This window comes from Bos indicus, chromosome 21 (assembly GCF_029378745.1).
Source record: "Bos indicus isolate NIAB-ARS_2022 breed Sahiwal x Tharparkar chromosome 21, NIAB-ARS_B.indTharparkar_mat_pri_1.0, whole genome shotgun sequence".
NCBI classification, from domain to species: Eukaryota; Metazoa; Chordata; class Mammalia; order Artiodactyla; family Bovidae; genus Bos; species Bos indicus.
In genome coordinates, this window is record NC_091780.1 from 18,341,070 (window position 1) to 18,365,387 (window position 24,318).

Consider the following 24,318-nt stretch of genomic DNA (forward strand, 5'->3'; position numbering starts at 1 on the left):
AAGTTTCAAGACGATGTTAACTAGCACTGGTAGAAGCCAGCAGGACAGGAAGAATAAATGGAAAAGGCAGGTGGCAAAACAGGGCATGCATATCAGAGGATGAAAACTGGAGCTATCTGCTCTGAATAGCTTTATGGAGGGGGTGAGGAGGGAGGGCGATGTGACATAGATTGGGCCCTTTATGTACAAATTGAAAGAGCTTAAACTTTGTTTCCTAGGCAATGTGGAACCATTGGAAGGAGCCATTTCTGATTACAGAAGTGCCAAGATCAGAGTGGTAGTTAAAGCCATTCAGGCAGCATGTAGAGGAGGGATGGAAAGATAATTGAGTTGGTAGCACATCTAAAGTGTAAAGTGAGAGCCTGAACGAAAGTAGATCCCGCAACTACAAAAGTGGATCCTGGAAAGTAGATCTAATTATGGAATTAGAAAGGAAGGAACTGGTATGGGAAATATGAAGTAATTTAAAATGTTGTTTCAAGCCTGAGTGAAGACAGTTTGGACTGCAGGGAAAAGAGAACAGGAGCAGAGTTTCTGCAGGAAGGTCCTGAGACTGACACCATAATGAGCATCCTTCCCAGCTATCTCTTCCCAATTAACTTCCAAAGGAGGCACATTAGTTGAGTTGCACAATATTCAATATTCTATGGGATTTCCCTGGTGGCTCAGATGGTAAAGAACCTGCCTGCAATGCAGAAGACCCAGGTTCGATGCCTGGGTGAGGAAGATCCCCTGGAGAAAGGAATGGCACCCCACTACAGTATTCTTACCTTTACAGTAGAATTACCACGGAGAATTCCTCAGAAAGAGGAGCCTGGTGGGCTACAGTCCACAGGGTCTCAGAGTCAATATTCTGTATTTGTTTTCTGTCTCCACAATTGCCATCAGTGATGATGCCAACTGTCTTATCTTATTGAGCATCTCCATTACCACTAAAGTAGCTCATTTGCCTGAACACAGGAGCTAGCGCCAGTTCCTCCAATTACTTATTAGTAAACAGGAAGTCCAAGAGGTACTCTGCTGATTCCACCGTGGATCTGAACTCCACATTACCTAGTCCCAAACCCAAATGAATATCAGTTCCTTGAAGACAGGGAGAGTCGTGTGATTTCCTTAGAGGGATTTCCTTAGAGGGAAACCAACAAGATGAAAAGTGAGAAGTGATTTGCTCTTCTGTTTCCACCAGAACGACCAGTGTTTCTGCCAGAAGAGGCTTAGGTGCAGCCCTCCACCACAACTCACTGCTGGGAACTAGTAGCTGGGGGGAGTGAGAAGATATGAGGAGGGACTGGAAGATGTAAACAAAGAGGTCTGCTGGAAGCCCAGACTCTTCTTTAAAGTATTTATTTCCTAACCTTATGTTGTTTTATCTCTAGAATTATGATGGACTTTTATCTTATGTTCGGTTTCATATCTATGTTTACTTTGACACAAAAGTGATATATTCTTTCTGATCATTAGAGTAAAGCTTTTGCACTAAAAGATATGCCATGATAACCCAATGGTGTTGAATACTCACTGCAGATCCCTGTGCCCCCTGGGGTACTCATAGCCCTGTATAATAAGTATAAGAAGGATTTTTTTTTTTTCACAAGCAGGGAGCATAGGAAGAGGGTAGTTCTCACATCTACCAAGCTTGTCTTTTTTTTTTTTTTTTTTTTTGCAGGGGGGTGGATAGCATCTTTTTTATTTTTAAAATTAATAAATTTATTTTAATTTGAGGCTAATTACTTTACAATATTGTAGTGCTTTTTGCCATACATTGACACCAAGCTTGTCTTAAGGGAAAGTGGGAAATCAAAAGCCAGCTGGACTTATAATTGCTGAACCTCTAGAAGGAGCTGAATCATGCAGACCCTCCAACACGGTCAGCTTTTCTACCCATTCTGGAAGAGAGAAATACCATCCAAAGGCCTCTGGAGATTGACTAGTCAATCTTGAATTAATCAAAGCCTGGCTGTTTGAAACAAGGGAGCCAAACTTTCCCTAACTCCATTAACATTTTCCTCCATCCAAGTATGAAATATGGGTCCATTTATTATTTATCATCTTCCTATTTGATATTTCACCTGCTGCCAACACAGCCAAGTCCAGCCAAGTTCCCCACATGGTGGGCCAAGAGGCAGATGATCCCAGCAAAGCAGCAGCCCCATGTCCAGGGAACCAGATGGGTGACCTTTCCCTTTCCTGTTCTCCAGACCAGAGGACAGACAGTTAAGCTCTCTGGGCAGTCCAGGATTTTTGCTTCTATAAATTTAAATGTACATTTTCAGATTGATGGTCTGTTTCTCAAAAACATTGATCACACATTTGCCAAACACCATCTTTCAGGCATTATGCCAGAGTAGCCAGTTTTTCTGTTATCTGAAATTCCTTATATTATGTCCCCTACTTTCTTGCTGACCTCCACTCAAAATAACATGGTGTGAACTTTTTATGGTGCCTTTCTCTCCTTCTATGTACCCCATGTGTTTGAAATATGTTTAATACATTGCCACATCTCATTTTTAAATATCATGAAGCTAGGCCAATTCTATGATATTTTAAGTGCCCTCATGATGAAACATATGGCCAGAGGGGTGGGAATAGGGAGGTGGAGAAAGAAATGTGGCGAATGTAATATTTTCCCAAGGGAAGGGAGCAGGGAATATGACCTGCAAGATGGAAGAATCTATGAGCATCACTACTGAAATACCATCTGTTTCCATTCAAATTATCATCTTGAAATTATGTTTTTTTTTATTTTTCATATGCCATAATGTATAGGATTCAAGGGCCAAAACACATCATAGTGTTTGCAACCAACCAGTCCAGTTGCTGCCAAACCTGTGGCAATTCCACGAAGAGAAAAGGAAAAAAAAGAGAGAGAGAGAGAGAGAATGTTGTTGCATTTTCATTTTTATTTCTCTTTGAAAAAGAGACATTGTTTTTTATATATTTTTATTGGAGTATAGTTGCTTTACAATATTGGTTAGTTTCTGCTGTACAGCAAAGTGAATCAGCTATATGCTTACATATACCCCCTCTTTTTTGGATTTCCTTCTCACTTATATCACCACGGAACTCTGAGTAGAGTTCCCTGTGCTACACAGTCGGTTCTCATTAGTTGTCTAATTAATACATAGCATCAATAGTGTGTGCTCAGTCGTGTCCACCTCTTTTGCAACTGCATGGACTGTACCTCTCCAGGCTCCTCTGTCATGGGATTTCCCAGACAAGAATACTGCAGTGGGTTGAGTTCTCTTCTCCAGGGGAATCTTCCCAATCCAGGGATTAAACCTGAGTGTCTTATGTCTCCTGAATTGGCTGGCGGCTTCTTTACCACTAGGGCCACCTGGGAAGCCCATCAATAGCATATATACATCAATCCCAATCTCTCAGTTCCTCCCACAAGACCCTGTTTCCCCTTGGTATCCATATGTTCTCCATATCTGTGTCTATAACTTCTGGTTTGCAAATAGGTTCATAGGTATCATTTTTCTAGATTCCACATACATGCAGTAATATTTATTACAGAATTATTAATATTTATAATATTTATTACAGACAGTGATAGAGATCATCATTTACAACAGTATTCATTGATCATGAATTGATTCATTATTAATTCTTTCATTTAGCAACTAGTTAATGTATTTTATAAATAACATATGATGTGTGGAGATAAGGATAAAGAGATAAAATTAACTTTGTTTTCAGTTAATCAGAGATGAAAGGAAATGAGAAGAGAATGAGCAGACTTAAAATGTGAATGATAAGGCCAACTGTAGAAGTTCACAGGGATGTTCCAGGAATATTCCCCACATTTGGGGGAAGAGGTGGTGAACTTGCTCAGCAATAGGGAATTCTTCTTAAAGAAGGCTACTTTTTAAGCTGATTTGTAAAATAGGTTGCGATTTCAAATGGCAAAGAATCTGCCTCCAATGCAGGAGACCTGGGTTCAATCTTTAGGTCAGGAAGATCCCCTGGAGGAGGAAATGGCAACCCACTTCAGTATTCTTGCCTGGAGAATTCCATGGACAGAGGAGCCTGGCAGGCTATAGTCTATGGGGTCGCAAAGAGTCGGTCATGACTGAGCAACTAACACTTTCACTTTCATCTGTGCAAGGGGGAAATTGACTTTTTCAAGGCTTTGAAATTAGAATATGCAAATATAAAGAAGTGTCCATAAGCCCTGGTTACAAAGAATTCATTCTGGCTGAAATGTACAGGAGCAGAGATACAAGAGATGCAGAAAGAGTGGCTGTAACTCCTCAAGAGCCCAACTCTATTGAAAACCAACAAGTATTTGAGCAGTGGACACCTGAATTCCTACTAGGAATGAAGGAAGAAACAGACAGAACAGGCTCTGTCTTGAAAGCAGGACTCCATTTTGGGCTGGACTGTGGACTTTGATCCATATGCCCAGTATCTATGGAAATGACATGCCAACTGGAAAACAAGACCCCTCGGGTGGAAGAGCCCAAGGGCTCATACCTAGACTCTTGGTCACATAAAAGAATACCCTAATTATCTGTGTAACAGAATAGAATCATAAATTCTATTATGCTTATTGGGGTATGACCACAGGCCTATTGATAATTGTCCACTGTTAACTACCTAGGCTTCAGGTATATGAATCATGAGTTAACTTTGGTTGTATCTTTCTTTTCCTTTGTTTAGACTAGTTTCAGGGAATTTGGGGAGGTGGGTTTGGTCACGTACACTTTGAGTATATAAGGTTTTCACAAAAACTGGTTGGGGTCCTTGGCTAAGAGGAAACTCTGCCTTGGACCTGCTGGTGTAATAAGCTGCACTCCACTATCTGCATTTTCCTTCTGAGTGAGTTTGTTTCCTGAAACACATGGCTACAACAGGAAGGCAAGCTGTCTTTGGTTGAAATTGTATCTTGATGAACATGGTATAGAGACAAATTCAAGGTCTTGTCTGTCAGTGACCAATCTCAGAGATATAAGCAAAACTACTTTAAGGAAGGCATGAAGAATAAGTAAATGCAACATGCTTGCAAATATGTGGAAGAGAAGAGAGAGGAAGAAGATGGAAGGATCAGGGAATGAAAGAATAGGGGACTTCAAAAATAAATAGCAAAGAGAGAAATGGTAGGCATCAGAGAGAACAGAAAGGAATTTTGGAGAAAAATCTGTATAATATGCAATTGTTTTGCTTGCTTTTCTAGCATGAAATATTTTCTATCCCTGTCCCCTACTCTTTCCCCAACTCTCCTTTCAGCTTCTTTATGAAGTTTTCTGTGATCTTAGTTATTTTAATGGTGGGTTTGATCTTCTTTTGGAAAGGTAGTAAGAAGATGGAGTCACTTTATTGAAGCAATATGGAGAACTGAAGATATCATAGAAAAGAAAACAGAATCCAGTTCAAGCCTTCAAGTAATTTAAAGAAAAATCATGGGATCAATTTGCTTTGAATTTTCACATGGAAAATGCAAAAATGGGGTTTCAATCCAATCTCACTAGATTTTAAGTCTGAAGGAGCACCTTGGCTGACATTAAAGCTGTGTTAGCAAAGATTTAACTGTGGTAACGATGGTGGTGGTTTAGTTGCTAAGTCATGTCTGACTCTTGTGACCCCATGGACTATAGCCTGCTAGGCTCCTCTGTTCATGGGATTTTCCAGGCAAGAATATTGGAGAGGGTTGTCATTTCCTTCTCCAGGGGATCTTCCCGACCCAGGAATTGAACCTGGGGCTTCTGCATTGCAGGTAGATTCTTTACTGACTGAGCTATAAGAGAATAGTTAAGAATAAATCTAGGAGGTCCTTTTACTATATAACTCATAGTCAATTTGAGGAGACAGTCATGTATGCACGAAGTTAATGAACCAGGTAACAACATTCATCCTTAGCAGCGCTCAGTGCCCAGTCATGTCTCTCAGTCATGTCTGACTCTTTGCAACCCCCTGGACTGTAGCCCACCAGGCTCCTCCTTGGGATTCTCTAGGCAAGAATACTGGAGTGGGTTGCCATGCCCTTCTCCAGAGGATCTTCCTGACCCAGGCATCAAACTGACATTTCCTTCATCCTTGGCAGGCAGATTCTTTACTGCTGTGCTACCAGCGAAGCTTAGCAGGGCCACCTAAGAACTATTTGGTAAGTGTAGAATAAGGTATAGATGTGTAAACTTTGGGTAGTCTTTACAAGGTAAAAACCAGCCACCAACGAATGAAGGTTTCCCATATATCCAGACTACTTTTGACAATTCCCTCTATCAGCCCATACATATTTTCTCTCTCTCCCACTACACTGCAAGATATGAAATAGTCATGTGGGTAAGTATCCCTCGGGATTGTCAGTGCTATTCTCTGGTTCCCCAAATGTTCGCCAAAATATCAATCATCTTGCATTTTTATAGTTTTAAGAAAATCTTGGTTGAATTAATAAGTGTATTAGGAATTTCTGTGAGTTGATAAATAGCACATTTTCCAAAGAAATTGCCCAGGATATGTTCCTCATTGGTGCACATATTTTTAGCAGATTAAGAAATCTGAGTAATTTCTAATACTTCTGCATGGACTTGCTACTAATATTCAAGAATATATGATCAGAGTGTATCACCCCTGAAACTGATATTTGATGAGCTCATCAGAATTTTTATCAGGCCAAGACTTGTTTTTAGGCATTTCTTTTTTTTTTTTTTAATTTAAATGTATTTATTTTAATTGGAGGCCAATTACTTAAAAAACTGTTAATAGAACTGCCTTATGACCCAGCAATCCCACTGCTGGGCATACACACTGAGAAAACCAGAATTGAAAGAGACACATGTACCCCAATGTACATCACAGCACTGTTTATAATAGCCAGGACATGGAGGCATTTCTTATTTAATTAGTTCGTGTATTTCTCACCACACTGCTGAAGGATGGGTAATATTATTCCTCTTTTCTGAGGAGAATGCTGAGGTTTATGGGTAATCATCTCCAGGATTTATATCTAGGTCCTTTGACATCTTCCTGGGGTCCATGCAGCCTCTTGGGATTGACAGTGAGAGGAGATTCCTGAGACTACACCTCATTGATTAACCTATAACTTAGGCAAGTCATTTCCCTAATCGATACAGTCCTTCCCCACTTCACCATCTCGGCATCCCACCTCCTGCATATCTGGTACTGCTTGTCCTTCATTTTAGACAACATGGTGCGTTGGACCAATCTACAGCCCATGCAGAAGGAGCAAAAATAGTCTAATTTATCATCCAGCTTTCCTTTATCAGTTTACTCAGCCATTCATTTATGAAATATATTTCTGAGTGCTCACTATTTGCCAGGCATTGTTCTAGGTGTTGAGAGGTAGAGCAGTAATACAGACTAGAGTCCCGTGTTTGAGATCTACCCTGGCGCGCTGAGCGCAGGCGGCTGCGACCGGCGCACACGGCCGAGAGGAGCCACCCCACGTCCAAGGTCAGGGGCAGAAGCCGGGAGGAGCCCATGCTCGAAGGGCGGCGGCCAAGAGGAGTTACCCCACGTCCGAGGTCAGGGGCGGTGGCCGGGAGGAGCTACCCCACGTCCAAGGAGCTGTAGCTGCGTGGGCACAGGAGGGCCTAGACAAGCTATCCCACGTTGAAGGTCAGGAAGAGTGGCGGTGAGGAGATACCCCTTGTCCAAGGTGAGGAGCAGCAGCTGCGCTTTGCTGGGGCAGCAGTGAAGAGATACCCCACACCCAAGGTAAGAGAAACCCAAGTAAGACAGGAGGTGTTGCAAGAGGGAATCAGAGGGCAAACCTACTGAAACCATACTCACAGAAAACTAGTCAATCTAATCACACTAGGACCACAGCCTTGTCTAACTCAATGAAACTAAGCCATGCCCGTGAGGCAACCCAAGATGGGCAGGTCATGGTGGGGAGATCTGACAGAATGTGGTCCACTGGAGAAGGGAATGGCAAACCACTTCAGTATTCTTGCCTTGAGAACCCCATGAACAGTATGAAAAGGCAAAATGATAGGATACTGAAAGAGAAACTCCCCAGGTCACTAGGTGCCCAATATGCTACTGGAGATCAGTGGAGAAATAACTCCAGAAAGAATGAAGGGATGGAGCCAAAGCAAAAACAATACCCAGCTGTGGATGTGACTGGTGATAGAAGCAAGGTCCTATGCTGTAAAGAGCAATATTGCATAGGAACCTGGAATGTCAGGTCCATGAATCAAGGCAAACTGGAAGTGGTCAAACAAGAGATGGCAAGAGTGAATATCGACATTCTAGGAATCAGTGAGCTAAAATGGACTGGAATGGGTGAATTTAACTCAGATGACCATTATATCTACTACTGCGAGCAGGAATCCCTCAGAAGAAATGGAGTAGCCATCATGGTCAACAAAAGAGTCCAAAATGCAGTACTTGGATGCAGTCTCAAAAATGACAGAATGATCTCTGTTCGTTTCCAAGGCAAACCATTCAATATCACAGTAATCCAAGTCTGTGCCCCAACCAGTAACGCTGAAGAAACTGAAGTTGAATGGTTCTATGAAGACCTACAAGACCTTTTAGAACCAACACCCACAAAAGATGTCCTTTTCATTATAGGGGACTGGAATGCAAAAGTAGTAAGTCAAGAAACACCTGGAGTAACAGGCAAATTTGGCCTTGGAATACGGAATGAAGCAGGGCAAAGACTGATAGAGTTTTGCCAAGAAAATGCACTGGTTGTAACAAATACCCTCTTCCAACAACACGAGAAGACTCTATACAAGGAAATCACCAGATGGTCAACACCGAAATCAGATTGATTATATTCTTTGCAGCCAAAGATGGAGAAGCTCTATACAGTCAGCAAAAACAAGACCAGGAACTGACTGTGGCTCAGACCATCAACTCCTTATTGCCAAATTCAGACTGAAATTGAAGAAAGTAGGGAAAACCACCAGACCATTCAGGTATGACCTAAATCAAATCCCTTATGATTATACAGTGGAAGTGAGAAATAGATTTAAGGGCCTAGATCTGATAGATAGAATGCCTGATGAACTATGGACTGAGGTTCATGACATTGTACAGGAGACAGGGATCAAGACCATCCCCATGGAAAAGAAATGCAAAAAAGCAAAATGGCTGTTTGGGGCGGCCTTACAAATAGCTGTGAAAAGAAGAGAAGCAAAAAGCAAAGGAGAAAAGGAAAGATATAAACATCTGAATGCAGAGTTCCAAAGAATAGCAAGGAGAGATAAGAAAGCCTTCTTCAGCGATCAATGCAAAGAAATACAGGAAAACAACAGAATGGGAAAGACTAGAGATCTCTTCCAGAAAATCAGAGATACCAAAGGAACATTTCATGCAAAGATGGGCTTGATAAAGGACAGAAATGGTATGGACCTAACAGAAGCAGAAGATATTAAGAAGAGGTGGCAAGAATACACAGAAGAACTGTACAAAAAAGATCTTCACGACCCAGATAATCATGATGGTGTGATCACTGACCTAGAGCCAGACATCGTGGAATGTGAAGTTAAGTGGGCCTTAGAAAGCATCACTACAAACAAAGCTAGTGGAGGTGATGGAATTCCAGTTGAGCTATTCCAAATCCTGAAAGATGATGCTGTGAAAGTGCTACACTCAATATGCCAGCAAATTTGGAAAACTCAGCAGTGGCCACAGGACTGGAAAAGGTCAGTTTTCATTCCAATCCCAAAGAAAGGCAATGCCAAAGAATGCTCAAACTACCACACAATTGCACTCATCTCACACGCTAGTAAAGTAATGCTCAAAATTCTCCAAGCCAGGCTTCAGCAATATGTAAACCATGAACTTCCTGATGTTCAAGCTGGTTTTAGAAAAAGCAGAGGAACCAGAGATCAAATTGCCAGCATCTGCTGGATCATGGAAAAAGCAAGAGAGTTCCAGAAAAGCGTCTATTTCTGCTTTATTGGCTATGTCAAAGCCTTTGACTGTGTGGATCACAATCAACTGTGGAAAATTCTGAAAGAGATGGGAATACCAGACCACCTGATCTGCTTCTCGAGAAACCTATATGCAGGTCAGGAAGCAACAGTTAGAACTGGACATGGAACAACAGACTGGTTCCAAATAGGAAAAGGAGTACGTCAAGGCTGTATATTGTCACCCTGTTTATTTAACTTATATGCAGGGTACATCATGAGAAACGCTGGACTGGAAGAAACACAAGCTGGAATCAAGATTGCCGGGAGAAATATCAATAACCTCAGATATGCAGATGACACCACCCTTATGGCAGAAAGTGAAGAAGAACTAAAGAGCCTCTTGATGAAAGTGAAAGAGGAGAGTGAAAAAGTTGGCTTGAAGCTCAACATTCAGAAAACGAAGATCATGGCATCCGGTCCTATCATTTCCTGGGAAATAGATGGGGAAACAGTGGAAACAGTGTCAGAGTTTATTTTTCTGGGTCCCAAAATCACTGCAGATGGTGACTGAGGCCATGAAATTAAAAGACGCTTACTCGTTGGAAAGAAAGTTATGACCAACCTAGATAGCATATTCAAAAGCAGAGACATTACTTTGCCAACAAATGTCCGTCTAGTCAAGGCTATGGTTTTTCCTGTGGTCATGTATGGATATGAGAGTTGGACTGTGAAGAAGGCTGAGCACCGAAGAATTGATGCTTTTGAACTGTGGTGTTGGAGAAGACTCTTGAGAGTCCCTTGGACTGCACGGAGATCCAACCAGTCCATTCTGAAGGAGATCAGCCCTGGGTGTTCTTTGGAAGGAATGATGCTAAAGCTGAAACTCCAGTACTTTGGCCACCTCATGCAAAGAGTTGACTCATTGGAAAAGACTCTGATGCTGGGAGGGATTGAGGGCAGGAGGAGAAGGGGATGACAGAGGATGAGATTGCTGGATGGCATCACTGACTCAATGGACGTGAGTTTGGGTGAACTCCGGGAGTTGGTGATGGACAGGGAGGCCTGGCGTGCTGCGATTCATGGGGTCGCAAAGAGTCAGACACGACTGAGCGGCTGATCTGATCTGATCTGATCTGGTGCCTGGGAGAGGGTCTCCCCAAAAGACAGGCAGTGTAGTATATTGGGAGCAACACATATTTCAGATGTGATTCATCTGGGTTCAAATTCTCTTTCAATTTACATTCCCACCAACAATACAAGAGGGTTCCCTTTTCTCCAAGCCTTCTCCAGCATTTATTGTTTATAGATTTTTTGATGATGGCCATTCTGACCTGTGTAAAGTGATAACTCATTGTAGTTTTGATTTGCATTTCTCTAGTCATCTTTTCATGTGATTCTTGGCCATCTGTATGTCTTCTTTGGAGAGATATCTGTTTAGGTCTTCCACACATTTGTTTGATTATTTGTTTGTTTTAATATATTGAGCTCCATGAGCTGTTTATATATTCTGGAGATTAATCCTTTGTCTGTTGCTTTATTTGAAAATATTTTATCCTATTCTAAAGATTGTCTTTTTTCCTTCTTACCTTGTATTAGCAGGCAGATTCTCTACTGCTTAGCCACTGGGGAAGACTATATATATATAGCCTATATATAAAGGCTATATATAATATAATATAATGATATATATATTATATATATATACACACACACTTAAGCACTACTATGTGTGGGCTTCCCAAGTGGTTCAGGGGTAAGGAATCTGCCTGTCAATGCAGGAGACACTGGTTTGATCCCTGGGTCAGGAAAATCCCCTGAAGGAGGAAATGGCAACACACTCCAGGATCTCTGCCTGGGAAATCCCATGGACAGAGGAGCCTGGGAGGCTACAGTCCATGTGGTCACAAAGAATTATAGATGACTGAGTACCTGACCACACTACCATGTGTGAAACAGACAGCTAATAGAATGTGCTGTAAAGCACAGGGAACTCAGCTCAGGGCTCTGTGATGTCCTAGAGAGGTGGGATGGGACGGGGAGGTTGAGAAGGAGATCCAAGAGGGAGGGGTATATGTATCCATATAGATGATTCACTCTGTTGTACAGCAGAAACAGACAGAACATTGTAAAGCAAGTATATTCCAATAAATAAAGGTCTGTTTTTACCACCTAGTATTATGTGGAATGAGGGACAAGTCACTTTATTTTTTTAAAAATTTTATCCATGTATAGTTCATTTACAATGTTGTGTTACTTTCTGCTGAATAGCAAAATGAATCAGTTATATTTTAAATATCACTCTAAATCTCTGTGTTATCATCTGTTTAATGGGGATACGTACCCATCAGGAGTATAACAGGCAACATGGAAAATCCATTGCAAGATTGTCAAGCCAATGGACAATATAAAAAGTACACATGATAGCTGCTGAATTCCAGCACCTCCTTTCTTTGGGGCTGTGACACCACATCCTTTGTAATCCACTTGTTTCCTTTGAATGTTGTCATTTTTATAAACTGTTGTCTGGCTTAATAGACCCCCACTTTTCTTAGTTTCTCTTGCTTCTACATGACTGATTCATCATTCAGCAATTGGAGAGATGCTTTGAAAATATGAACTTGATCATGCCAACTTTTTGATGGAAATCCTTTAACAGTTTCCCATTTTCTTGGAATGATATTGAAATAACTCATCATGGCATGTGATTGACTCCCCTGGCTGCATCTCTCACCTCTTCCTTGACCTTGACACCTTTTGTTTCCTTTGCTTCTGGCCCTCCTGTCTTGGCGCCAACCTTCAGAATGTCAGTTCACTTCCAACTTGATCTTTACATTGCTCAGCCATCTGCTAGAGATACTATTTCCCCCCACATTTCTATTACATAGCAAAAACACCACCACTCACAGAACATTCGCTTACTACTCAATCAAAAGCATTCCCATTTTTCATCACAGCAACATTTTGTACAATCTAAAAGTACTTATTTATTTGATGATTTATTTTCTGCCCCACTACAAAACTGTAAGCTCTATGTCAACAACCAAAATCTGTCTGTCTGATGCATTCCTCCGTCCCCAGCATCTGTGCCAAGTACATAGTATGTCTTCAACAAATATTCATTGAAGGATCACATAAAGGATGCTTCCCATTTTGAATATCCCAGCTGCTGGGCAAAACTTCATACTAGCTTATCTAAATTTAGCTTAACTCTCTTGAAAGAGATATCATTAAGCTAGTTTAAAACAATAGGCAGCTATAACTGTCTGAGAAATATCCATCAGCAGTGCACCCTCCAAAGGCCCTTTTTCAGCTTTGCTGTGGGTAGTTATTTCATAAGGACCAGTGGGTGACTGGCCTGATTATAGAGGCCACTCCCCATAAGCAAGTTTCTAAAAAGGCACACAAGACGGCTCAGTCGTGATTAGAGCCACCTTTTCCCTCCTCTCTGCCCCGCCCTCTCTCCTGGGCACTGAGGCGGAGGTGCTGGGCTGTCATCCCATCTTGGACAAATTGCCTCCATCACCTCCCCCTCGTTGCCCTTCATCCCTTTCCAACATAATTACCATGTTACTAATAAGTCAAATGAGTGGGTACCGCAAAGTGGGCAGCTCCATTTGGCTGCCTCAGTGAGCACTGGCATGGAGTGAATGGGAAACAGGGATTAACAGGGCTGCTACTGCCCTCGGCGCTCCAAGGGAAGGCTGCTAATGGATTTTCTCTTCAGCAGCTCTTGCTTACAGGGATGGTACAGGGAAGCAGCTGGAGGAAGACAGAGCTCTGGCTCCATCTCAGTCCCCAAGCTGTATCCCTCTGGCCATGGTAGCACTTCCCCAAACACCACAGAAAGGAGAGAGCCGGATCCTTCCAGCCCTCAGAAGGACTCAGCCTCTTCTGGGCTGCCTTCCCAACACCCCAAACACCAGCCACTTCCTTTCAAACATATTTCCAAGTGAATGTTGTCCTTCCTGACATCTGTGCCCTCCCCACAATCCTGACTCTCAGATGAATTTATCAGGCAGGTGGCACTAGGGGTAAAGAACACACCTGCCTGTGCAGGAGAGGTAAGAGACCTGGGTTCGATCCCTGGGTCGGGAAGATCCCCTGGAGAAGGGAATGGCAATCCACTCCAGTATTCTTGCCTGGAGAATCCCATGGATGGAGGAGCCTGGCAGGCTATAGTCTATGGGGTTTCAAAGAGGCAGACATGACTAAAGCAACTGAGCACTCATGCACTGCCTGCCTGACAAGTCTTAATTCCAGGCTGGATGAAAGATGCTGGGGCCGGGAAGCAGCCAGATACTTAGGACTGCTTCCTCCCCCAGGCTGGGAAGCCAGGCATCCGGGCAACTGGCATGGACCACAGGATCACAAGAAACAAGACGTCTTCACTAATTTTTGCAATCTTATAATACATTACCGTGAACATTCAGCAACAGCACAAGGAGTGCCGGGTGCTTATTATGCAGTCCTATTGGTGTAGAGTTTCTTAATTTAATTTTAAAATCTGTAGAACTTGATGGGGTGGGGGGGAAGGGGTGGGGCAAGAGTGGGGAGCGTGGTCTTATTCCCACCTGATAGAGAAAGATGCCAGATAAAATCATCCTGGTGGGAAAGTATCCACCAAGGACTTGCACTTGCACACAAGCTCAATTTTAATACACCAGAGTATGCTTTCTTCCTTTTTTCTCTCTTTTTTTTATTTTTCATCATTTACACAACTTAGCTCTGAATAGCGTTTTGAGAGGCTCGTGACAGGGAAGAGGCGATCTCTGTCTCATCTCATGAATTACTCCCCCCGCCCCCTGCCCCCAACTGCCGGTGCACTTTTAAATATTAATCTACATGAGGTTATTAATCATCAGGAAGGCAGCCGTGGGCACGGGCCACAAGACTTCATCTTTTACCACACATCTCTCAATGCTAAAAGAGCAGATGAAAAATGACTGGGGAACCACCCAAGATCTCTTTGCCTTGTCACCAGCTCCTGTTTTCCCTGGGACCCACAGGGACTGTGACACTCTCCCTGCCTCTAGTGCAGAATGAAGGAAGAGAACTCGAGATGTGAAGCACACCTCAGGCCTCACTGACTTGGAATGAAGGGGTGAAAGTGAGTGTGGGTGAGGAGAAAACCTAAGTTCAGAATATTTTTAAAGAAATCTATCTGTACCTCTTTTAACATACACTTATAACAAATGAAGTGTTGCCAGAAAGGAGGCCTGTGAAAGACCCAATAAATGTTATTTTTTAGAAGCTTACTGTTTACATATTGATGACTGGTGAAAACTTGGCTAAAGAACGGCTTTTGAAAACACTTCCTTATGTAATTTTTATCTGTTCTTCTAGTCAATCTGGTTTGGCATGACAGTGATCTTTGATTTCATTTTTATTTATTTATCTTTTTGCCATTTGTTTTTGTGGGTGTGTGTAAGGAGTAATGTTAGTTTAATGACTGTGATGTGCCAAGAGAGTATTATTGGTCATTTTCATCTCTACTAAATTCTGCAAATTAGATAATATTAGACCCACTTAGAAGCTTCCCAGGGGGCGTTAGTCATAAAGAACCTGCCTGCCAATGCAAGAGATGGTAAGAGTCATGATTTCCATCCCTGGGTCAGGAAGATCCCCTGGAGGAAGAAATGGCAACCCACTCCAGTATTCTTGCCTGGAGAATCCCACAGACACAGGAGCCTGGTGGACTACAGTCCATGAGGTCACAAAGAGAACAACTGAAGCAACTTAGCAAAGGTCATTTAACAGATAGAAAAATTACAGTTCAGAAAGATTAGATCATTTGTTTGGGGTCACAAAGTTCATTAAAAATAAGTAAGGTAGCATCGACATGGAAGTAAGTCAGAAAAAGACAAATATCATATGCTACCACTTATATGTAGGCTAAAAATAATACAAATGAATATACATACAAAGCAGAAACAGACTCACAGACATAAAAAACAAACATGTTTACCAAGGGGGTGGGAGAGGGATAAATTAGGAGTATGGGATTATCAGACATAAATTCCTATACATAAAACAGATGAGAAACAAGGATTTACTGTATAGCACAAGGAACTAATTAAACAACTTGTAATAATGTATACTGGAAAGATAATCTGAAAAACTATATATACCTGAATCATTTTGTTGTATACCTGAAACAAGTACAATATTACAAATCAACTGTACTTCAATTAAAAAAGAAATGTAAGGTAAATCCAACTTCATGCCACGCTGTTTTCCCTCCTTAATAGAACTGTTGAGTGTGTAGATCAGGGCTACGCTGATTTAAGCATAATACATATGGGTTTTCTGTTGTTTAGTCACTAAGTTGTGTCTGACTATTTTGTAACTCCGTAGACTGCAGCCCGCCAGGCTCCTCTGTCCATGGGATTCTCCAGGCAAGAATACTGGAGTGGGTTGCCATTTCCTTCTCCAGGGGATTTTCTAGACCCAGGGATCAAACCCATGCCTGCAATGGCAGGCGGGTATTTCTTAGTATGGACCAAATGTTTGTGTCCCTCCTAAATTAATGTGTTCACACTACTCTCCAACCATAGAATGCTTCACCTTCAAGTCTACCTTTACTATGACAAGACCCAAAGACAGATAACAAATGAACAGGTTTTACCTTAAAAGAATGTCACTCTTTAATTGTGGCTTTGCGTGAGTGTGTTTCAGTTGTGTCTGACTCTGCAACCCCATGGACTGTAGCCCACCAGGTTCCTCTGTCCTGGGATTCTCCAGGCAAGAATACTAGACTGGGTTGCAATTTCTTCCTTCAGGTGATCTTCCTGACCAAAGGACTGAACCCGAGTCTCTGGAGTCTTCTGCATTGCAGACGGATTCTTTCCTTTTGAGCTACCTGGGAATCCCCAGTCATGGCTTTGACCTACATCTAATTGGCCTTAACTTAGAAATGAGAATGCATATTGGTAAATCAACCTGTATGTGAACACAGAGCCAGGAAGGAGAGCTAAAACGGGATCCAAAAAATGTTTCAAAAGCTTCAACAACAGACTGAACATAGCATCATGAAACTTATCAGGCTTAAATGTAAATTTAAAAATAAAAACCATCAACAATCACACACATGAATAATAGGGAGGGGGTTTATCAATAACACATGTGAAAAAGACAGAGGTTTTAATTGACTCTAAGCTCAGTATGAGTCAACTGCGTGATGTAGTTGCCAAAATGCTAATGCGACTTTGGGCAACAAGAACAGAAATAGAATCCACTTTTCAAAACAAGAGGCAATCTTACCACTCCATTCTGAGACCACACCTGGAGTGTTGGATTAGATTCTGGGGAGTTTTCAGGTGGGGGAGGAACCTGGAACCATACTATATGGGGAATGATTAAAGGAATTCATAGTCAAGATGGAAGAAAGCCAAAATTAGTATCATAAAATATCCAAAGTTTTGTCACATAGAAGGAGAAATTAAGTTTATATATAGGATTATATGCATGTGGAAAAGGAGGGGAATCTGGGATCATATATAGGAGATGTTTTTATAATTTAGAATGCTCTTAAATAGAATGGGCTGCATTAGGAAAAATGACTTGTCAATCAGAAAATTAAGCAGATTCTGGACAATCACCTATTGGGATTTTTAGAGAAGACTGATGCCTTCAATAAGTCAGGGCTAAAAAAGAGAACTGTCATGGTCTCACTTCATGGCAAATAGATGGGGAAATAATGGAAACAGTGACAATTTATTTTCTTGGGCTCCAAAATCACTGCACATGGTGACTGCAGCCATGAAATTACAAGATGCTTGCTCCTTGGAAGAAAAGCTATGACCAACCTAGACAGCATGTTGCAAAGCAGAGACATTACTTTACCAACAAAGGTCCATCTAGTCAAGGCTATGGTTTTTCCAGTAGTCATGTACGGATGTGAGGGCTGGACTATAAAGAAAGCTGAGTGCCGAATAATTGATGCTTTTGAACTGTGGTGTTGGAGAAGACTCTTGAGAGTCCCTTGGACTGCAAGAAGAGCCAATCCCTCCGTTCTAAAGGAGATCAGTCCTGAATATTCATTGGAAGGACTGATGTTGAAGCTGAAACTCCAATACTTTGGTCACCTGATGAGAAGAACTGGCTAATTAGAAAAGACCCTGATGATGGGAAAGATTGAAGGCAGGAGGAGAAGGGGACGGCAGAGGATGAGATGGTTGGATGGCATCACCGATTCGATGGACATGAGTTTGAGCAAGCTCTGGGAGATAGTGAATGAGAGGGAGGCCTGGAGTGCTGCAGTCCATAGGGGCACAAAGAGTCGGACACGACTGAGAGACTGGACTGAACTGAACTGAGACAGGAGGCACTGTAGCATAACCATGAGTGTTACAACATCTTCGTCCATAAAATCTGCACCTTGTTGGACAACCATGAATCGTTTGTTGTATTTTTTCAGTGATTTTTTTCTCTTCCCAATTAAAATGGAAGTTCACTGAAGCCAGTGACGGTGTCCTTATGCAATGTTTCTTCTATACTTTCTTCATTCCTTCTTTTTTTGTGTGCTGTGCTCAGTTGCTTCAGTCATGTCCAACTCTTTGCGACCCTATGGACCATAGCCCACCAGGCTCCTCTGTCCATGGGATTCTCCAGGCAAGAATACTGGAGTGGGTTGCCATGCCCTCCTCCAGGGGATCTTCCCAACCCAGGGATAGAACCCATGTCTCCTGCACTGCAGGTGGGTTCTTTACCGCAGAGTCACCAAGGAAGCCCCTTCATTCCTTCTAGTGTGGCACAAAGATGAACCCATAATAATTATATACTGATTGATAGCTGACACTTTTACTACTAATAATGTAACTAGTATCACCCCTTGAAGTATACAATGTTATGTGCTACTCTCGTCCATATTGTGGCTGACCTGTGTCATTTGAGTTAATATTTTCTGATTTTTGGCAAACAATTATATGTGTTCATCTCATTGGAAAGCACTGTGCTTTTACTCCAAAGATATCCAGTTCTGAATAATATGGCCATGCTGGGATATCTCCCTATGTCCTACTGTTCTCTTTGTGAAACACAGGGAGGGGATTTCCAAGGTCCCCTTTAATTCTGTCACTCTGTGAATCTAGTCATGTGGACTGCCTTAGGAGTTCTGATTATTTTGTCTTTTTCATGTATTTCCTTCATTTCTCACTGTCTCTTGTTTCTTCAGCGACTTTGATAGGATCAGCACTGAGCTGAGAATATTACTATCACATTCTGAACATAGCATCTCAAGAACTCTTAAAGATTAAATATGTAGAGAATTATAAATATTTGAAGTACCCTGGGGCTGGTGTATGTACTGTCTTTAAACATATCTTTTTGATCTAGTATCTTTTATTTGCTTGCTTGAGTGCTGGCTCTTTCTCCTCTGTTGGAGCATCAGAACCTGTGCAGACTTTTAGACTGGCAAAGACCCTGCAGACTTTAAGACTGGCAAACCTAAATCTTTGCCATCCATACCTACTTTAGGTTGCAGAAAATAATGAGATACTCACAAGCAATAAGACTACAACAGACTGTGAAACAAAGATTTGCCTTTGCTGCTTCTGAACTGTGTTAGCAATTAACTATGGGAAGGTCCAAGCTCTGGCTTTAGTGCTGCTATTCATTCACTTAAGAAAGACTAATAACCTTGTTGGGAACCCACTTCCGAAGTGGTGACTTTACGTCATATAACTTTACATCATATAACTTTACGTCTTTCTTGAATATCTATTTTCCAACTCAATTTATTACAATCAAAATTTTTCATTGCAGGTCTGCCACAAACATGAGTGAAATAGACACTGACCATTTATTGATGTTTTCCTTCTTTGCTTGCTTCCATTCTTATTTCTTCCCTCCCTCTCTTTCTGTCCTCTTTTTTCTCCATGTTTCCTCAAAAGCTGCCTTAGGATGGCCTACAAGGAAGTGCAGGGGAAATGTGAAATTTACAAAAGAATGTAGTTGTTCAGTCGCTCAGTCACATCTGACTTTTTGCGACTCCATGGACTATAGCACACCAGGCTTCCCTGTCCTTTACCGTCTCCTGGAGCTTGCTCAAACTCACCTCCATTGAGTCAGTGATGCCACCCAACTATCTCATCCTCTGTCACCCCCTTCTCCTCCTGCCTTCAATCTTTCCCAGCATCAGGGTCTTTCCTAATGAGTCGACTCTTTGCATTCAGGTGACCAAAGTATTGGAGCTTCAGCTTCAGCATCGGTCCTTCCAATGAAAGAACAAATTTAATGATCCCAGGAGAAAGGTAAATTCAGAAAATGTGTTTCAAATGTCCACCACTCTTTCTAGCATGTTTCATTGTGTTTTGCAATAGCAAGGAAAGTGGGGGAAATTAGCAACTACGTATTTGTCTACAAGATGAAAGCAAACTCATTAATCAGAAGTATGGATAATCCTGGTGCTGAGATCAGAGAGGAATAGATAAAATTTGGATTGATTCAGACTTGGTTCTCAACATGCTATTTACAAAAATTACAGCAACAACTTTTGTTAGAATGTTTCTTTATTATTTCTCAAAGCAAACATTGGCTGTAATGCCAAATAGCCCTTCATTTAAAGGCATCATTGTAAGAATGGATGGTGAGAAAAGGAGTGCGGAAGAGAGACAGCCATGTTTTTTTGGTTGTCCAGCTTAAACTAAGGATGGATTTTCAATAACTAGAGGACTGAGCCACCTGCCTACCCTCCAGACAACTTTAATATAAACTCAAACTTTCTCATCGGCCTTACAGAGCTCTAGGTTATTGTTGATGTTCATGGGTTTGAAGTTGTAAAATCTGACGAGAAGGGCATATCATTATTTCCTGTGTCCAGCAAAATCCAGTCCTAAACATTAAACAATCAGGTTTGGATTAAGGTAAAAGTTCTATTTAAAATTATTGTGATTAAATACTCATCTGTGTTGCAGACAGTATCTCTCATGTTTAAAAAAACTCCTCATGTTAAGTGTTACATAGAATGGAGGCATAGAGAAATACAGTAAGTAACTTGTCCAAATTTGCACAAGAAAGAGAAGGGCCATATTTCAAACCTGTGTCTCTCTGATTGTGAAGACTGGTTGCTCAGTACGTGGGTGCTAAGTTGCTTCAGTCCTGTCCTACTCTTTGAGAACCTAAGGACTGTAGCTTGGCAGGCTCCTCTGTCCATGGGATTCTCCAGGCAAGAATACTGCAGTAGATTGCCATGCCTCCTCCAGGGGATCTTCCCAACCTAAGGATCAAACCCACACCTCTTTTGTCTCTTGCTTTGGTAGGAAGGTTCTTTACCATTAGCACCTGGGTTGCTCAGTGGTCCCTGCTAAAAATTCACCATGGCTAATTTCCTAACAAAAGTTTATTACATCTTTGAACCTTTTCTTTTTTTACTTTCTTTTTTTTAACTTCTGTTGTTCATTCACATATTTGTATGGTTTTACAAAGGCCAAAGGCTTTGTAAATAATTTTGGTCATAAGTTAAAATTTAAGAAAGGATGTTAATATTCTCCATCTATCTATCTCTTTCTCTTTATCTCTCTTTCTCTTCTTCTAATATTACAAATCCTGTCCACATCTTGGCAGACATAACACATACCTTGCTTTTTAAAATCTAATCTCAAAAGATAGACTTTGTCTCTTATAGGGTCAAAGTTTATTGATTATCACACAGCTAAGAGAAGAATTTAGCCCAAAGTAGAAAAGAGTCAACTTGTAGTTTTCCTTTTATTTGTCCTATTTTTAAAAGGCCATCATTTTTTTTATAGTCAGGATGATCCATAAGAAGGTTCCCTGATGTTTACTTCAGAAAGGGTAAGGATGGGGATTAAAATAGAAATCATATCCATGATACAACTGCCATACTTATCCAGCCTGCCATGTAGAATCCCGAATCATTTTTACACCTGTGTGAAGAAGTGGGACATTGAGTCCCCATTCTTTCCCTGTCCAACACCTCTGCCACTAATCTCTTAAAACTTACTTAAAAATTTACACTTTATGAAACAACTTCAAAGGTTGATGTTTATAAAGACTATAGCAATACATAGTTGATATGCAAAATATAGAAAGCAAACATGTGAAAATAAAAGTCAACTATGATTTCATTTCAATAACATTATTATTTACATATATGTGGATATATATCCACAACTTTTCTCTCTGTGTAAATGTACTGAAGCATACACAAACACATATTTGTTTGAGTTTAAGAGAATTAGAATTTTGTTTCTGTATAATTGTGCATTCTTATTATTCAACTTGTTAATAAGCATATTCTAAGTTTATGACTGTATACTATTCCAACACAGGTTGCATTGTAACTTGTCTAGTAATGCCAATATTAGTGCATATTTATATTTAAAATTTTTCACTTTATAAAAAGCATTTTAATGGTAATTTTTGTTTATTTATACATATGATTGTGATGTACATTAAGTCACTTTTCCATCTATAAGAAGCAAGGCCTTGATTTAATAGGTCAAGAGAATACAGAAGGAATTTCCATATAAAAGGGAATAATAGTATCTGCAAGCATCCTGTGGTAGGAAGTAGGATGGAAAAAAAAAAGCAACAAATTCTAAAAACAAACCAAAAAACACTATAGCAAGAGTACAGATAAGAAGAGAAAGGATAATAAGGGGAACTGGAAAAAGAGGCATGGTCCAGAATATGCCTTAGTCTTTATTACTTTGTCCACAAATGTCCATCTAGTCAAGGCTATGGTTTTTCTAGTGGTCATGTATGGATTGAGAGTTGGACTGTGAAGAAAGCTGAGCGCTGAAGAATTGATGCTTTTGAGCTGTGGTGTTGGAAAAGACTCTTGAGAGTCCCTTGGACTGCAAGGAGATCCAACCAGTTCATCCTAAAGGAGATCAGTCCTGGGTGTTCATTGGAAGGACTGATGCTGAAGCTGAAACTCCAATACTTTGGCCACCTGATGCAAAGAGCTGACTCATTGGAAAAGACCCTTGTGCTGGGAAAGACTGAGGGCAGGAGGAGAAGGGGACGACAGAGGATGAGATGACTGGATGGCATCATCGACATGGACATGGGTTTGGGTGGACTCCAGGTGTTGGTGACGGACAGGGAGGCCTGGCGTGCTGCCTTCATGGGATCGCAAAGAGTCGGACACGACTGAGTGACTCAACTGAACTGATCTTACCCTAAAAGCAAAAAGAGAAGCTTTTGAAGTTTTATTTTTAAAATAGAGTTTGAGAAGTGGGGCATAAGCAATTTGTGCTTTAAAAGTTCCAAGTTGCAGTGCAAAGGATGGGCTGAAGGAGTGAGTAGAATTCTCATGGATGAAATAACTTGGAGGCTGTTGCCATAGTCCAAGTGAAATAATTGTAGTTTGGTATAGGATGGTTAAAAAAAAGAGAGAGAGAGAAAGAGAGAGTGAGAGATATTTGGGAGACAAAGCTGCAAAACTGATAGGACTTATGGTAGGTGGAATATGGGTAGGAAGAAAGAAATATAAATTTACAACAACATCTCCTAGATTTCTGACATGAAACACAGGTGCTGCCATTCACTAAGACAAGGGATGCGTGTGTGTGTGCTCAGTTGTGTCTGACTCATTGCAACCCCATGGATTGCAGTCCTCTAGGCTCCTCTGTGGAGAAGGCAATGGCAAGCCACTCCAGTACTCTTGCCTAGAAAATCCCATGGACAGAGGAGCCTGATAGGCTGCAGTCCATGGGGTCACTACGAGTCGTACACGACTGAGCGACTTCACTTTCACTTTTCACTTTCACACATTGGAGAAGAGAATGGCAACCCACTCCAGTGTTCTTGCCTGGAGAATCCCAGGGATGGGGAAGCCTGGTGGGCTGCCGTCTGTGGGGTCACACGGAGTCAGACACGACTGAAGTGACTTAGCAGCAGCAGCAGGCTCCTCTGTCCGTGGGATTTCCCAGGCAAGAATACTGGAGTGGGTTGCCATTGCCTCCTCCAGGGGATCTTCCCAAGCAAGGGATTGAACCCACATCTCCAGCATCTCCTGCATTGGCAGGCGGATTCTTTACCACTGAGCCACGGGAGATCAAGATACAGGATAGTGGAGGAGAAACATGTTTGGTGGGTGGATATGTTGTGCTCAGTTGTGGAACTCTTGAAACATCTAAGTACTTGTGCTTAGGTCAAAAGTCTTAGGAGCCATCCAGGCTTAAAGGAGTATACTTGACTCTCATTGGCATGTAAATGATCATGAAAGCATGGACTTGAATAAAACGTTTAAGGAGACAGTTGCTGTTGTTTAGTTGCTGAGTCGTGTCTGACTCTTTTGTGACCCCATGGACTTTAGCACCTGCCAGGCTCCTCTGTCCGTGGGATTCCCCAGGCAAGAAAACTGGACTGGGTTGCCATTTCCTTCTCCAAGGTATCTTCCTGATCCAGGGATCAAACTCTCATTACCTGCATTGGTAGGCAGATTCTCAGTAGAGAACCTAGAATAAGCATTAAAGTGCAGACAAGGAGGAGGGGAAAGAGGCAAAGTTGAAAGGGGAAGGGC